The sequence below is a fragment of the Solea solea genome, chromosome 20 (genome assembly GCF_958295425.1).
Source record: "Solea solea chromosome 20, fSolSol10.1, whole genome shotgun sequence".
NCBI lineage: Eukaryota > Metazoa > Chordata > Actinopteri > Pleuronectiformes > Soleidae > Solea > Solea solea.
This window is the reverse complement of record NC_081153.1, coordinates 3,260,962-3,275,551: the sequence shown is the minus strand read 5'-3', so window position 1 is coordinate 3,275,551 and position 14,590 is coordinate 3,260,962. Positions and strand designations below refer to the sequence as shown.

The 14,590-nt window shown below is 41.7% G+C and overlaps 1 long non-coding RNA gene across 1 annotated transcript in view; it reads left to right on the top strand.

Moving 5' to 3' along the window:
• Positions 1-2: 2 nt before the first annotated feature.
• The window catches only part of LOC131447912 (uncharacterized), a 28,878-nt gene continuing 14,290 nt past the window's right edge, over positions 3-14,590 (top strand). Inside the window, exon 1 of the long non-coding RNA XR_009234096.1 lies at positions 3-130. This is a non-coding gene — a long non-coding RNA (uncharacterized LOC131447912). The remainder of the gene's footprint in view (positions 131-14,590) is intronic.

The window sequence follows — 14,590 nt, the reverse complement described above, 5'->3', positions numbered from 1 at the left end:
GAAATGGGAGAACAAAAAGACGGAGAACACTGATCCCACTCAAGTCGGACGGAAGTGAGCTCACACGGTCTGACGCCGCCTACTGTGTGGACGTGCACCGCCTCCACTGGAGATAATAACCCCCACTACAGTGAGTTATATGATGATAACTGGTGTTGTGTGTGTGTGTGTATGTAGCTATATTCTTCCTGTGATGTCTGTGTTCAATATTTTTTAAGTTAATAGGAAGTAAATCTATGATTTACTCTTCAAACATAATTATTCATGTATCATTCAAATTATTATTATTATTCTGTGTCTTTGTGGTCATTTTTGAGGGGGTTAAAGTGCATAAAAAGGGTTGAAACTGCACAGAGGTCAGGTCTGCCGATAATAAGATATTGGGGTCCCGTTGCTCTATATAGCGCCTCCTAAGGTGAAAACTGAGGCAAAATTCCCGATACTTGTTGGGAAGATGTCGTAGCCCAAGACGAACAAAAAGTCCATCCATGGAACCATGGCCTCAACTTAACAGGAAGACGGCCATTTTGAATTTTGGCGATTTGCCCCCCACTCCTCTGAGCGTGTTTGTCGTACCAACATAAAATAATGTGTCAATTTGTAATATTTGTTATTATTAGGGCGCAAGCCACGAAAGGCAGGGGTCGAATCATTATTATTATTGTTGTTATATCTGTGGCTTTCCTGTCATTTTTGAGGGGGTTAACGTGCATAGAAACGCTTGAAACTTGGCACGAAGGTCAGGTCTGGTCATTATTATTATTATTAGTATTAGTATTAGTATTATTATTATTTTTCACAAGCTTACCGAGGCACATCTAGGGTCAGCTTTAACCAGCTTTATTATACTTTGTTGTTGAACTGAGTTGTTGCAATTAGCCATGGCTTTTAATTTGAAAATGAGACTGTTAAAACATATATAATTGGGGCACGTGCAGAAGTCTTAACAGTATAGATAGATAGATAGATAGATAGATAGATAGATAGATAGATAGATAGATGGATGGATGGATGGATGGATGGATAGATAGATAGATGGTCTTAGGAGAATGTCCTTTACTGTCATGAGTGATACATTGTGTGCTCCAGTGCAAGACATTTATTTTCATGTCCAGATTTTGTGGATAGAGTAATGGTGGACAATGACACATCTTCTTTTTTAATTTGTTTCAATGGTTTTTAGCTCCTGACTATGAAGTTGAGGGCCATTTTTGTCATTCCAGGCTCTCTACTGCCACTTAGTGGCTGTGTGAATTATAACAAAAGCAGGGCCACACTCAGTCTCTCACTGATGCCTGAGAGTCAGGAGGAAGAAGCCTTTTCTCGGGCTCATCATCCTCTCCACAAATATTGATCCACAAACACTTACGTGTGAGTGAAAAGAACGTTTTGCATCACCGACTTCTCGGAGATGGATTTCTCTGATGCAGATGGTGGTGTGGTGATGAACCTGTCATGTCACCGAGTGGAGCACACAGGGTCAGAGGTCAGAGCCGGCCTAATGCATACAAAGCAAGAGAGTTTCATAAGCATATACAGTATAGCCGTGTGTGTGTGTGTGTGTGTTATGCAGATCATTTGTCAGTCTGCTGCTGCCAGAGTGAAAACTATTACGATTGACCGCAGGTGTACCGAGGCGTGCATGTGCTCAAAACAAATGAAGGCAAAAATTGTCTGTAATAAACACTTATGGGAGGCCGAAGACCCACTCTAACTATCAGCATTCAGCCTGATCTATCTCTGACCATTACAATGTTATTAGTGTCGGGGGTTGCAAGGTTGTCCTGACTCTGCTTGTCATTGACAGAATGGATAGCCTGTGAGCTGAATTTCAATTGGCTCATAAAAGGAAGAGTTACTTCTCTTGGCAGGTGGAGGGGTTCCAATCCAATAGCTCGCACTCTTGCCTTCTGCTTGTGTGGACTTCCCCTGTCCCCTAACATACACAGCCACCGGCTGGGGGTAAACAGGGGGCAGATGGAAGCGGGGTAAACAGTGGGCTTAGGCTTATGTGAGCGTCTGCAATTCAAGATCTCTGCATCTGACTATTTGTCATGCCCAAAAGATTCCCCCAAAATGGCAAGGAGTTGGTGTTAACCCCAGAGATTAATCTGTGTGAAAGCAGAGAAGCCTGTAAAACAGCATTAAGAACTTCACAGGAAAACTGAACTCTGAAACTCCACTAAAATTCAAACAAATTGAACTTTTATTGGCTCCTTACAGCAGGTTTCACAGAATTAATTTATTTTTAAAAAGTGCACTATAAGAAGACAATAAGTCTGCAACGATGATGGTGGCTTTTTCCTCTTGTTCTTGCAGTAGATGCCACAGTACCTAAAGTGTAACTAAACCCCTAAATTACTTTTTTTTTTCAAGTGAAAGCCAGTGAACAGACATGTTATTTGTTGATCCAGGTGTAAATCCTCACAGTAGTTTAGTAGTAGTTTAGTTTAAAGTATTGAATTTATACACATTGTGATTAAAAAAACAAAAAAAAAACAACGGTGTATTTACTGCCCCTCTGGTCAAGCGTCATTGGCTATTTTAGTCCATGCTTGCATCACTGGTTCACTCTTACATCACTCTCTCAGGCTCAGTTTCCCAAACTCTTCCCCCTTTTTTAAAAATACGCAGGGGCTGTTGCTCTGTCGTCTTTCTCTCTTTACCATGTTGTGTGAGCAGCACCTCGTTAGACTTAGCTTAAACTCAGTATCAGAGAACATTTTATGGTGACGTTGCATCTGAATATCCCTCCGAGTGTTGTTGATGTAGCCTTCAGACTCTAAAGATGTTTACTTTGTCAGTTATGGGCTATTGGTCTTTCACAGCCCGGCTCAAGGACATGACGAATAAGGGAGGGAAACACAGCTTTGGGTCAAATAGAAAGTACATTTATTTTATAAACTAACAGGAAATAAGGCATATACTGTATGCTGAGTAATGTGCTGAGTGACCAAACCAAACATAATCAGTTATGTCAGGCTGAGAGAGAGAGAAACCAGAGAAGGACATGTCTTATGGGTTTGCGAACACCTGGGCCCAGGTGTTTCCAATCAACCAAAACGTCCTGGCTCCACCCTCTAGGTCTCGTCACATGGTCCAAAATGGTAGAATCTGTAGAGCTGATACAGCTCAACTGATATAAATATAAAAGTATAATTATTTTACTCCGCATATTTGTTAGGATGCATCATCTGAGGACCATCAATGTCTGCACAAAATGTAATGGCATTTATTTTTTGGAGAAATGTTACCAGTAGAGCTTATCGTCTAATTGTTGTGATAATTTAATGTGGACGTGCGCAGTGAAAGTGACGTGTCCACACCACACTGAACAATATTTTGACTGTTCATACAAATATTGCAACAACTGTGAAGGAAAAAAACACTAATTTCAAATGAACTCTGCAGGGTATTCCTATCACATCATGTTGTATATCATTTGTATAGCAATCTTTAACAAAGTAATATGAAAGTGGTGGGTAGAAATAAAGAGGAGGGGGTATTTGAAAGCATAAATACTATAGTTTACTATATTTTCAGTGGAGGGTTGTCCTGTTCTTGGGTGGTTTAGAGAGAGAGAGAGGCTGCGTTCAGTTGGAGGGTCACGCTTCGTTTAGCATTGCTACAAGGCCAAGGAAACCTTTTTTTCCCCCATGAAAGCTTTCAGAACTGTCACACCTGCTTAGGTTTGTAACGCCGCCTTACGAGCACACAAACACACACACTTCTTTCCCCTCTTCCTTCACTCATGCACTCACCGTCCCTCATCACCCACTCCACTCTGAAAACATTTACCTTTCATCCCATGCCCCAGATGTTCTCCCTGTAATCGTCATCGGTGCACGTTTGATTATTTTGGATAGCGATCAATTGCTTGGATTTCGACGAACCTCAGTCTACAGTACATGTGAACTGAAAAAAGTAAAGACTTTGCATTTACAGGATCTCACAACATGCCCGAGTTCTGGGAAAAGCCATTAGTGAGGGCACTTACGTATTCTGCTGGTACTGCAAAAACAGGAGGAAAAAAATGGCACGGACCCAACTACTAAAGCCTTTAGTTTACCTTCGTACCAAAGTGGAGATAAAAAAAATAAAAAAAAAAAACACTGAAGGCCAATAAATAAGCAATATGACAGCGTGTTGTGTTATTTTTTCGAATAATTGGGGGGGAATAATTTATGTTCCTCTGTAATAGTATAAGAAAATGTGAGAATATTTTATGCCGCAACTCTCTCCCCGTTAAAGTAATGCTTGTTGAAATGAGGACCCATTATTTGGTGATTTATCTTCAGAAATATAGACCAGAGTATAGTGAGAATATTGTAACGTACACTTGGAAAAGAGTTTCAACATGTAGGTGAAATGAGCTATCATCCACTTTCTCAGCTCTTTGATACCTCTGTGGCGTGGGGTTCCTCCAGGTTTGGAATTGGGCCCATTTTCTGTTGTAGAGAAAGTCCAGTTTTAGTCAGACTAACAACACCAATTTGGTTTTCTTCATGTCACGTTAACACGTTAGTTCGAGTTCGAGTCTTTGTCGGACTAACATACCTGGATAATACGATTCATAGTTGTTTCATTCATACGTTTAGTCGGACTTCTGCGCATGCCCAAAAATTTCCTCCCTGGTCTTTGACCCAGACTTAGAAGGAGACAACATATAAACTGCAGTACTGTTGCCGGAAATCATATGGCGGCGGTGGCGTCTTCCTTTGGACAACACTTGGACGGTGGGGTCTTAATCGGACTAAGGCCTTAGCTCGATTAAACTGTTGCATGTAAACGTACTGAATGAAGTTGTACCAGATAAAATCCAGTCTCAATATGTTAAAAAAATATTATGTACAACAGCAACTTTTATCGTTTAATCCAAATGAGAACATTGCAGGGATGTTGGTCGGCTGCTAGATTTTCCAAAAAACAAAAGTTACACCTGGTGTTCATGTTCATACAAGTAACACAACTGTCCCAAACAAAAAACACAAGTGACACTAATGGTCAATTTTTACACATCTCCTCCCCGTCTCGGTGTCTGTAAGTTGGCAGCATGCGGCTTTAAGTGCAGGTTTTCAGGCACACACAGTGACAGATTGATGTCATGTAATGTGCGAAAACATGTTTGTACATCTGTCGCGGCAACACAGCACAAGCTTGTTCAGCAGCAGATTCGATATGATCTGACACGGACACGTCTTTGTGGAGACTGTATGTTATAATATCTGTAGCCGAGTGCTTTTATTGTCATATAATGAACTTTATGTTTGTATGATTAGTGTCATTTGTGCTGAAAATATAAGAAGGGACACTTCTGAGCGCGGGATGCAGAGTAACGACCAAGTCAGTTTACTAATGCTCAAGGATTTCATCCTTTATTTTCTATCAGTGCAGTTATTCCCTCTCTCTTTCGGTCTCTCGAGTGTGTGTGTGTGTGTGTGGACACTTGGGTGTGATTTATGTAGAACATGCTTTACACTTAGGGGCCTTCCCTCTCTCCTTCACACTTTCATTACACCCAAATGAAAAGCCAATAAGGCCTTTATAGACACATATTTATCATCGCATCATGCCCCGTGGCTCGTTACGTTTTTATATTCAGCGTTGCCCTCGGAGACATCGCTCAGGTGACAGTTTGCATTCAACCCTGGTCCTATGTCTTCAGTAAACAAACAATAAAGAGGCTGAGGGAGATATTTATCCTCTCAGACTGCAATGCTGTGCCTAATATAGACTTGAAGCTTTTATTGTGTTGCGGAGACATTTTAAATGGACTATACAAGTCTCCATCTCCTTGTATGGACACTGTTATTAATGGTGCGGGGTTTTGTGGTAGTTCCTTTTTCTTACATCTTGTAATGGCAGAATACATAAGGTTACTTCTGAGTACATTTTGTTTGTTTTTTGAATCTCAGTATTTAGTTTGTAGAGAATTGGGTAACAGAAAATAACCCAGTGTTGGGTGAACACCAATATCCGACCATGTGAGAACATGGGTTTCTGCAAAAGTTGCTCAGGGTGTTGTTTTGAATTCCCTGCCTGCTTCATAGTCACATTATCCACATATTTTCCCTAGAGAACCCATGTGGAAAAGTACAAATATGAAACTATCCCATCGGTCAGTCAGAACTGAAGACGCCTCTTGAATGAGAGGGGAAATGTACTTAGGCAAGTCCAGTTGTGCTACAGTCACCCGTTGAGCAACCATAGGATTGTCCAGAATCTTTTCTTGTAGGTAGTGTTTTAATTCATCAATCACCAGGGCAAGAAAGAGTTGTGTGAAGGGTTTGCACATTTATTACATCTATCCAAGCTCTTTAGGATCAACAACACATAGAAATATTCCCTTCATGTTCCAGGTTGTGATGGACGATCTATTGATTCAACAGTAATACAACGTAACCTAACGTAATGTAGCGTGTCATGATGGTCAAAAAACCTTATTACACCAAACCTAGTAGAGCTTCTAACGGACACATCCACCTGCAAATTGCTAGATATTTTCCAGTACATATCTCCCAATCCCTCTATCTATCACAGCTGTCAAAGCTATCAAATGACGCATTTCCACTGGCTCTACTTGCCTCGCCTCGCCTCGCCACGCCACGCCACGGTTTAAGTAGCATTTCCAATCGCAATCGCGAGCGGCATCACAAACCGCTGCCGCTGTAGTCTGTGGAGTAGGAGGCTGTACTCCGGAGACGTGTGGACAGAAATCAAGCCAAACAGTGCCGAATTGTAGATAAGTTAAAACTACTTAACAATCATAAAAACGTGGGTTAATCTCCAACAACTGCAGAAGTCTGGTGTAAAGTCACTAGTCACTCGTGTGTGTGTGTGTGTGTGTCGCGTATTAAAACAAAGTCACCGCAGTTTCACTCAGCCGTGCAGTGATGACTCCGCCCACGTTAAGTAGGTACTTTTTTGTAGTGCAGATGCAACCTAATCATGCGGTGTCGTGCCGTTCCGAGGCGAGGTGAGCCCTTTATGGTACCCTTTATCTAATGGAACAAAATAACATCAGAAGGAAGCAATAATATTTAATCTAAGGCTTAAGGGCAACTGTTAACTACTGTAACTGCTCAAAACTTACACTGTAACAAGTAATCCTTCACTAATCATTAAAACTAACCCTAAACTAAGTTAACTCAAGAATGGCTACTCGGTGTGACCCCGCCTTTCACCCTATGTCAGCTGAGATTGGCACAGCAACCCCCTTGACCCTTATGTGGAGGATAAAGCGGAGTAGAAGATGGATGGATACCAGATACCGGAAAGTAGAGAAATGGAGCTAAATGCTTGAATAACTGCCAGATATAGGGGCAGAAGCACTCACTCACTTCTACAGCCAAAATAAATCCAGGCAGCCTGACTATCATGATGGGTAATGGGTTGAGTAGTGAGCTTTGGAAAATCCATGACAACATTTTCATCCAAATGAATCCAGAAATTGAATTTGCTGTTAATCACCAATTAAAGAAAATATATCCCTCTCCTTTCTGTTTGTGTCCTGTTTCTGTCATCATCTGACTGTCACTTCAGCTTCTCAATACCAAAAAACGTCAAAACCTCCTGCAAAAGCCTACACCATTGACTCCGCTACAGGTTTAGTGGCACGGCCTATTTCATTTGTAACCATGGCCTCTCTGCCTCACTCTGCAGACTATTGTCTAATAAGGCCAAACACTAGAAATAATCTCTGACAGCAATAGGGGGTTTAGCACTTGCTTTGAGGCACTGGAAAATTAGAAATGTATTCAGGGCCTTCAAAGGCTGGCTGCAGATGGAGATCAGAGCCTTTTAAGATCTGTAAAGAAATGTCATGGGTGATGAGATCTCCCCCGGCTCTTCACCTACTTTTACCTTGAGGGTATTATAAAAACACAGTCCAAAAACTCATCCCACATTCAGTTTTTGATGATTGTAAATTATATATTTCTCTGTTCGTGGGGCTTCTTCAAAGCCTCTATTTTTTTAAGGTAAAATAGAAGAATAAAAAGAGGAATCCTATACCTTCAGGTTTCCCTTTGATCCATGTGTGTGTGTGTGCGTGTACTTGTATTTGTCGCCTTTTTGGACCTTTTCTGGCATAAACACTGACCTTATCAGGACCAGGAGTCCTCATGAGTCCAAAACCTGGCCCTAATTTGGCAGATTTGAATTGTGGTTAGGATATAGTTGGGGTTAGCCATTAACTTGCTTAGGGATCATGCTTTTGTTTATGTTGTCTTAATGAACAGAAGTCAGTGCACACCTGCGTGTGTGTGTGTGTGTGTGTGTGTGCGTGTGTGTATGTGTGTGTGGGCGTGTGTGTATAAAAACACCGTAAACCAAAGCACCGTGTTTCCAATAGCCAGCGATGTGTGTGTTTTACATAACATTTTTTAAGATGATCGGATTAAGGATCTTGTTGGTATGGCCTGTATATCTTTGAGGCACCAACACCAAGTTGTTGTGGGGACATTTGTCTTAAGATGGAAAATAAAGCTGGGTTGTTGAAGCGTTGTTTACTTCTTTGCAAAGAGAGAAAGAGTCAAGATGTAACACAGAAAGTTTACATAGTTTTATAGACGGTTCTCACGTCATGAACTAGCACACGAAAGGCATCAGAGAAAGGAGAAATGGACAAATATGGCCTTGGGCTCCAGGAACAGAAAGATTAGCAAATCAGTTCTGTGTGGCCATTACCCACTAAAAGTGTTTTTGAACTAAAACTATGCAGGTATTAGGTTAAAGATGAAGAATTCCATGGAGTCAGAGTTACTTTTTTTAATAACCTCCTTTTAACTTTTATATTGTGTTGTGAGTTTTAGATCTGAAATAGTCTCATCTATGCTGCTAGCTTGACCAGGACTCCCTGGAAGAAGAGATCTTGTATCTCAATGGGACACTTCCAGTGGGAGAGAGAGTCAGTGTGTGCACGTTCCCTACTAATTTCTGACTAGATTGCAAAACGAGGAGAAAGAAAATGAATTGTGCCACCACCGCTCCCTGAAACGTCACACTGTGCTCTGAATGTCGCACGCAGCACATGCGGAAAAATGCAATCAATCAACCAACCATCTTCCACCTTTCTGTTGAGTGGGGTTCCTCCAGGTTTGGTATTGGGCCCATTTTCGGTTGGAGAGAAAGTCCAGTTTTAGTCAGACTAAGACAACAATTTTGTTTTCTTAATGTCACGTACTGTAAACACATTTGTCGAGCTAGTCTTAGTCGGACTAACATACCTGGATAATGCTAAATTCATAAGCGTTTCATTCATATGTTTAGTCGGACTTCTGCGCATGCCCCAAAATCATCCTCCCTGGACGTAGAAGGAGCAGGTTTGCTTATGGACGGTGGGGAGGCGTCTTACTACGTCGGACTACGGCTTTAGCTCCATTAAACTGTTGTATGTAAACATAGTGAATGAAGTTGTAGCAGATACAATCCAGTCTCTTACTGTGTAATCCAAATGAGGACATTGCAGGGACGAGTACATGCTAAAAATAATTAGTTAAATTGCAAATATGTGGACGAGACATCGTCCTGTTCATTCTCCTGGAACTGTGTTCACGTTCTGACTCCAGCTCTCTGTTGCTGTCCTCTGTGAAGAAACACATCCCGTGTGACATTTGGCTTTCTCTGCAAAGTCGTCCACGTTTGTCTGTCGTCTTTGTTCCACAGCCTTGTTCTCACTCATGCTGCTGGTCTTCCCACCGGTGCACAGTGAAGCCTGAGCTGTGTGTGTGTGTGTGTGTGTCAGTTATGTACATGCTGCTTTGCATTCAGCCCACTGACCAACCCCACAGCAAAACATCATTTCACACCTGCTAATTGAAAACACGCTGTATTGCTTCTCACCTCTGCGCTCGCTTCACCAGGCATGCATAAACAAAATCACATGTAGGTTTGGTTTTATTTCTAAATCTGGATGGATGTTGTTACGTGAACAACAAAGAGGCCATCAGTCCAAACCCTCTGGAAGTTTCTTGTCAGTTCACATCCTGTGCAGCCCACTTCCCGCCCATGGTTTGGGGTAATGTGATTGTTTGGCAGGCTCGACCCCTCCTCTTTGAGGTAACGAGGTCCTTCTCGAGTGTCGAGTCAGATCTGTCTGCTTTGGCCTTTAGTAAAAGCGCACACACGCACACGTTTGCTCGAATAGAAACGCACTCACACTTAAGCTGCGGGGGCGAAGCGGAGCACAGAGAGGTGAGGCCTCCGGATTCAGACAACACCTGGATCCGGACAGCTGGCCTGATGAGGTCTGATGTGGCCTCGGGCGTGTGAAACTCTGCATTCTCAACAGACTCACGCAACTACCTGCATAGTTTCCTACAGGAGTGAGGTCATACAGGCCAACCAACCCCAGCAGCCGAGGGGGTGACTATAGATGAATTTTAAAGGAAGCTTCTTCTTCTTCTTTTTTGCTCCACTGCTCTCGCAATGTTCTCGTCAGTCGTCTTCCTTCACCTGTAGGTACGGCAGTTCAGTGAACTCTGTTGCTGCTGGAAAATGAAATACACATTCTCCTTCTGAATAAATATTGCATGACAGTCAGTGTAATAAAAGATTAGACATACAGTCATAAATATGATTAAATAAATAATGTGTGTAAGAGATGAAATTGCTCGCACTGAAATTTCATTACTTTCAACTTAACTCACCATGTGACATCTTTCTTTGCGTCTATGAAAAGCGTGTCCTGTATAATGATTCGATTTTTCTTCATTTAAAATGCCATTGAATGAGTTCTTGGTAAACACATTGTAGTTATTAGTGTTCACAATGATTGTTTCACGACAGAGCATTAGGGCCAAACTGAAGACTTTGAGAATCTTTCCAGAATAAAGTCTTACTATTATGAGAATAAAGTATGCGACTATGCAACCGGCGTCAAGATGAGGAACGCGGAGCATTTTTGTGAACTTTATTTTTACATTTTGGGCTTCACAAAGAAAGAAATACTTAATATTTTTTGTCACATCAGCACCACATTATCTTTAGCATCAGGAGAAAGAAACTGAGTCTGTTTGAAAGAAAGAATCACAAACACAGACTTGGAGAAAATCATCTGTTTTGTGGACTGGAGGAGGAAATGGCTGCTAGTGGTCAACAGCACTCGCAGCCATAATAATAATAATATTATTATCATCATTATTATTATTATTAGTATTATTATTATTATTATTATTATTATTATTATTATAATAATAATAATAATAATAATAATAATAATAATGATGATAATGATGATGATGATAATAAAACATTGAATAATGATAAATAAGAATATCATAATATTACAACTTTATTCTCGTAAAATTGTGACTTCTTTCTCATAATATTATGATTTTTCTCTTCAGTTTGGCTCTAATACCAAACAGCCAAACAGTCCTCGTGTTTAAGCAGTCAAAGACAAATAACTGACATCTGTTTCCCTGTCAACTCGCTCTCATTGTTCACGCCACAATCGCTGTTCAGTCGTAAATATAAAACAAGTTTAATATGATTTTTAAATCGGGAAGTCTCTGATGCGTCTGATGGCGTTAAAATCACGTCTGTTAATCCCTCACACTACAGGATAATTTGACCAGATAATCTGTTGAAATCATCCTAAAATCAGTAGACACCCACAATCAGAGCCGTACATAAATCATAAACCAATTATCCTCGAGTGTGGGGCAGGCTTCAATTACTAGTCAAACTTTAAAGGCCAAATTAATGCAATTAATATTTAAGTGTGCACACACAGTATGTAAGTACAGTATGTAAGTACAGCATGTAAGTACAGTATATAAGTACAGTATGTAAATACAGTATATGCCCATCATTAGCCTGTGCCGTGACATGCACATCAAATATTTGTCCTCAAACTTTGTCCTCGTTTACAGGCTGCGAAATTACAACTGCCCGTACGTCGGCTTACCCAAATGACCCCATGCACACACACACACACACACACACACACACACAGCTGCACACTCCATCATACGATTCAGTGATTCAGTCACCTCTTAACTTGAAGCACTTTCTTTCATCACACTCAACCCTGTAAGTTAAAGTGTGCCTCTGTCTGTGTGGATTCCATTAAGATATTCCTCCCCCACCACTCTCTTTCGATGTGGTTTTGATTACGATATGAGCCGAGGAGTTAATGAGCATATTAATTACCTGTGGAGGAGACAAAGCAACTCCCGGAGCGAGCCGACAAACCTCCGCAGGCCCCCACCTTCTTTCCTCCCACACTCCAACCAAGAACTGTCCCCGTTGGGTTTAAATGAGCCATCATTGTTCCGACTGTCTCCAAGGTCAGCGGAGGCTCTTTCAGTGAGCGCACTGCCTGCTACAGGAAGTCTCTAAAGACGCACGGTAACAAGAATAATTAGAATAATACAAGGTGAAGCGAGACGACAGAGGAATGAAAACAGGAGGGAAGGAAGAGTGAGAAGAAAGTGAGGAAATGGTTATAATCCTCTCATAGTCTGGATGTGATCACAGCTCAAGCTTAACCCACTTAGGACCATCCTGATGGTCAAACCATTGTCAAATAAGTTCACACAACGCTATTTAAGCCTTGGTTATTATCATCAGCTCCCCGCGACTCTCTGTTTCTCAGTTCAGGTCTCAGTTTGATGTTAGGACAGACGGACACAGCAACGGCAACATCGCACAAGTCAAACTGCAAACAATCTACTGCTTTAAACACAAACACTACTGCTTTAAACACAAACACTACTGCTTTAAACACGTCCCCCCCCCGCCTGCCTTTGTGCTGCTGCTGTATACACTCAGATACTCCCTCAGTCAGGTGGGATTTTATTGCTTGACTGTTTTCAGATGTCTTCTGTTTTACACAGAGTCTGTCCAAGAAGACCAAACAGATGCAAAATAATGACATCCATAACAAAAAGAAATCACTAAAAGTTATGCACTGCCACTTTAAGTTTCAAATGATCTGTTTGCCAGAGAGCAAAGTTTGCAATTGGCACAAACACAAACACAAACTCATGAAAATGTCTTCCGCATCCCCGGGAGAAAGTGTCAAACGTCAGACTTTCTTGACGTGGCGTCGGGACGAGTACAGTACACGTCTGCTCCTTCCCTCTCACCCACAAATGCACACACCGAGCGCCGGGAGCAGCGGTAACTGAATTTCGACATGGATGTATCTCGGGCTGCGGGCACGTCGGGGCATAAGGTGCCGTCTCGCAGCAAACTCTGCCGGAGGAAGCCGAGAGCACAGCCGACATGAAAAGGACTGGCTCAGTGTGTACAGTGCGTACACGCAGGAGTCAGCACAGGTCAGCACACTAGAGCTGCCCACATCCCAACTAACAAGCAGAACAAACAGCAGGATTTTACTTTCTCCTCTGAATGCTATACACCACCTCTACTGTATATACACCTCTGCTGTATATACACCTCTGCTGTATACACACCTCTGCTGTATATACACCTCTGCTGTATACACACCTCTGCTGTATACACACCACTGCTGTATACACACCTCTGCTGTATATACACCTCTGCTGTATATACACCTCTGCTGTATACACACCTCTGCTGTATATACACCTCTGCTGTATATACACCTCTGCTGCTATGACAAGGCTGCCCTCAGCAGCAGCAGCAGCAGTCTGAGTTAAGACTTCATTGTTATGAGTTGCATAGCAGCTAACTTTACATGTGCAGGCTGCACAGAGGGACTGTTTCTTTGTAAACAGATGTTTTATGAACACTTTATTAATACGGTGATTACATTGGAAAATGTGTTTTGTACTAAAATTGCCACACTTGTGGCGCTTTTCCAGTACATGGTTTGCTTTTCCATGAGCGCTAGTACCTGGTAGCTGGTACTTTTTTCAGTACCTGATACTACGCGTGACGTCGTCAGACTGTCGTCCACTGATTATTTAGAGAGCGTCGTCACTGGAAGAGTCATGAGCGCGACATCCGACACAAGAATCAAAGCGAACAATGCCGAACTGTAGATCAATTAAAAAGACTCAAAAAAAAATCCTGAAAACCTGCGTTAATCTACGACATGTAGCAAAAGAAATATCTAAAATCTCAATATTTAACAGATGGGTCTGGTGTATTTACCGACAGCACTGCTGAAAGCCAGTGATCGTGAGCTGAAACACAACCCGTTCAGTGGTATTTCAGTTCAGTGACTGTGCCGTGCAGGAAGAACTGAACGATTCAGTGAACAAATCTTTTTTAATGAACCGATTCTAATGATTCAGTTACACTGAAAACAACTGCTTTGCAAGGTGTGTTTTTGTGTTTTCATGCAGCCGTGCTGTGATGACTCCGCCCACATTGAGGAGGTAGAGAATGTATTGTAATGGTGAGTTGAGGCGTGGTGGGACCATGTAGTGGAAAAGCGGCATTGGTCCCCATTTTACCAAAGGAATAGCACCTCTTAGCTGTGACAAACATATGATACATGTTATTTTGTGAACTGCGTTCATTTTAAAGTACCGTTTTGATTTTAACCTGTCGTGTCGTCCATTTAAAACATTCATTAAACACCAAATAGGAAGCCAGCTTAGGAAAGATTTGCCGCTCATCAATAGAAATGGATCGGCTCTTGTCTGGTGAA